At 41.4% G+C, this 3,593-nt stretch overlaps 1 long non-coding RNA gene across 1 annotated transcript; it reads right to left on the bottom strand.

Moving 5' to 3' along the window:
- Window positions 1–451: 451 nt before the first annotated feature.
- On the bottom strand, window positions 452–2,733 carry LOC125787681 (uncharacterized). The gene is made up of 2 exons (XR_007429473.1): window positions 1,465–2,733; window positions 452–1,373 (listed from the first exon to the last, which is right to left on the bottom strand). It is a non-coding gene; the product is annotated as an uncharacterized LOC125787681 (long non-coding RNA).
- Window positions 2,734–3,593: the final 860 nt, after the last annotated feature.

The following is a 3,593-nucleotide window of genomic DNA, read 5'->3' as shown; positions in this document are numbered from 1 at the left end:
TTTACATGTGACATTGTATAAGCCCAATCTAGTTTTAAATGCCATGAAAACTAAATTCATGCTCCAGATCTTATTTTATAATATTGATTTAGAACTTAATTTTATTACCCTAGCAGTATCCCCCATTCAGAGTCTAGAAAAAAGAATATAAATAATTTGGCATATCGCTGAATGATAAACTCAGTTTACACTGCTTTTGCCCTTCTCCACTGATCCCATATTAAGGTGGCCAATTTAACCCCTCATGTGTCTGGTTTGTACCCTTGCTCCTCCAGAATTAAGCTAATTCTTGTCCTCAATTCTGCCTCCCCCTTTATAGTTGCTTTGTCTTGCTTACCACCCCATAATCTTTTTATTAAATTTTCTATCTGCTTGTTCATGGATCCCCACGTATAAGATTCTCCCTCCTGTTTACCTCTATCCCCCATCTTTACTGTGTATTGCCCTCTCTTTTCCTCCTGAACTGATCCTTTTTCTATTTTTATAATGTGTTTTCCTAGAATGTTAATGCACAAATGAAACCAACCTTTCCCAATTCTGTGAATTGGCCCAACTTTACCCACCTACTCTGCCTTGGACTCCTCCCCTGCAGTGGGACTCGTCCGTACTTCTTATTTTCTTTCACACAACACTCTGTACATTCAACCACTCATACCTCTCACCGGAGCCCGACAGAGCTCCACACAGACTTACACACACTCTCACTGCAATATACACACTCTCACACACTCTCACTGCAATATACACACTCTCACACACACTCTGTCACATGCACACACTCACACACTCTCACTGCAATATACACACTCTTACACACTCCGTCACATACACACTTTCTCATCCACTGTCATCCACTCTCTCTGCCCCACACATAAACACACACACTGCCCCACCCAATCACTCTCTCATTCACTGCCACACACAATCACTTAGCTTAATTTTACAAATTTTACAGGCACTATAATTTACAATTTTAATTTCACCCTGCAGACACAGACAACATTAAGCAAAGCACATTGCTAGAGGACTCAAACCCCTTTTCTTTTAATGCTCAAATGTACAGCAATACTCTGTGTATGACAAGATCATCCTAAACGCACTAGGACAACTCTTGTGTGTTTCCTTTTACACAACGCTAGGTACTCCTGGTCCCTGACCAGCCGGCCGAGCCGTGCTTACTTCTATCCTCAAATAGCCGTCCCTGACGGAAGCAAATACCTGTAACTGCCTCCCCAATCACACTCAAGCCCTCTCGGCTTGCACACCCATTCACACAGTTAAAACTAGTATGCAGCAACTTCACAACTACGCACCAGTGTGCACGCAGCCGATTGCGCTATACAATATTTTAAACCACATTCACACAGTTAAAACTAGTATGCAGCAACTTCACAACTACGCACCAGTGTGCACGCAGCCGATTGCGCTATACAATATTTTAAACCACATTCACACAGTTAAAACTAGTATGCAGCAACTTCACAACTACGCACCAGTGTGCACGCAGCCGATTGCGCTATACAATATTTTAAACTAAACATACAGACAGATTACTTGTCTCTGACAAAACGCCATACACAGAATCGCTCTATAACCCAGTCATAGAACTTCGGTATTTCTAGGACCACCAACCCCGAGGAACCGCCAAAACCTAGCTTTACTGGCCCGCGTCCGAATCCAGGTGGGGTTGCCACGTCCGTGGTTTCGTGGGAGTACTGCCCACTTTTCCCTAAGGACCCCCGTTCACACTTTTTAAACTACTCTTTAAATTAAACTAGACACTCATACTCTAAAAGTACTTCACCCCTTATATGGTCCCATTCATCCCTCAAGCGAGCAAGCCACAAACAAAACGATAGACCTACATACAATGCCCCAATTTTCACCCCAATTTAGATATTTACAATGTGCCCAGATCCAGTCTCTCTATTGTTTTAGATGGAGGCAATCAAATGAGACCACTGTGTCCAAAATTTAGCTTAGACCAATCTGCAGATTTCGATTAAACAGGCTCTGCTTACCTGATTTTATTGCTGCAGCTGGACTAGTGTTTCACAGGATCGTCTCTGAGGTCCGAATTCACTCTAACTCCAAACCTCCATCCCAGCGGTGCCTCCAAATTGTTGGGAAAAACAGCACTACCCTCAACTGCTCCAGTGCGTTCCCCTTGATTCTTTTGATGGAAGCCCGAAGTAGAGTTGATAGAGAGACAGGATACTTAGATCTTCAGCAAATTAGCAATTTATTACAACAGAGCTCTGGGAACCCCTTCCACTCAGACAGAGTTTCAGTAGAAGAAGTTCAATGATCCTTACATTTGCAAGACCTTATATCCCCAAAATCCCACCCATACATACTGTGCAAAGGTCAGTTAAACGGTTCCTCAGCAACTGTTTCTAACTGATTAAGTTAAATCATTTATTGATTACTACTGTTTTCTATGTGTCCTCCGGCCTCATCTCTGCTGCTTAGGCGCTGACTTCTGCATTACATGCTACATACTGGACATTCAGTTTTGAGGTGTCAGCCTAACTGTCCTTTGCACACTCACCCACATACACAGTTCAGGTCCAATATCCAGAAACAACTCACTAGTTTCAGACACTTGAGTCAGCCCAAACAAGATCACTCACATGACACTTCATTCTCTTAATCATAATCAGGTTTTTGGATTAAATGTCATTTTGTCTGATCAGCTGAAAAATACCTTTAATATTAATATTTACTGTTTCTTAACAACATTCAGTCGCTGTATCACCATCAGCAGCCGGAGTCCGAGAGAGGACAATTGTCTGTGTTTTCAGCACAGGTGTCTGTTGGCTGATGTATCAGATCTGGGGATCTGGTGCTTTCTTCTAAGTGTGTTGACTGCCTAGTGATTGGGTATTGGACTTACAAATTGCGTAGAAATTGGGTTACAATTTGGAATAAATTATTAAATTCAGTTGCTGTGCACTTACGGAGTGTGTGCATTTGCACGTCTGTGTCAGCAGTTTAAAGTAACTGAATGCATTCATTAGGAGGGATGTCCAAATACATTTTAACATAATGGGTTGGTTTCCCAAAAACGGATTAAACATATTCTTGTACTACACAAAATTTGTAATTGAGATTTTTCACTAAAAGTAAAAACTGTGTATGACTCAGATTAATCAGAATGAATAACAGTGAAATGAGTCTTTATAGAACACTCCTGTTTTCAGCAGATTCTTGTTTTTGTCTTTATTTAATTAAACACTTTTAAAAAGAGAAGTTATTCAGGAGTAACAAAAAGGTAATATTACACACTTCTCACACAATATCTACTCTTTATATTCTCTTTTCACACATCCAAAAGAACTGGCTATTACATGGATAATCAGCCCAGTTCCTCACAGGATCAGACCCAAAGACGTATAAACCACAGTCCTCATCTCCATAACTGTTGGGTTCTCCAGGGTACCAGAACCTATCAGAGAGAAGGAGAGTATCAGAGTGTTTATCAGAGCAGTGAGGAGTGAGAGTCAGTAACTGCATCATGATCAGAGTTCAGTTCAGGAGTCTCTTACCCAGTGATCAGTTCTGATCCGTCCACCCATTTCCAGACCCCCTCT

Source organism: Astyanax mexicanus, chromosome 25 (assembly GCF_023375975.1).
Source record: "Astyanax mexicanus isolate ESR-SI-001 chromosome 25, AstMex3_surface, whole genome shotgun sequence".
In the NCBI taxonomy this organism is placed as follows: Eukaryota; Metazoa; Chordata; class Actinopteri; order Characiformes; family Acestrorhamphidae; genus Astyanax; species Astyanax mexicanus.
The sequence above is the reverse complement of the archived record's forward strand: the minus strand, read 5'-3'. Positions and strand labels throughout refer to the sequence as shown.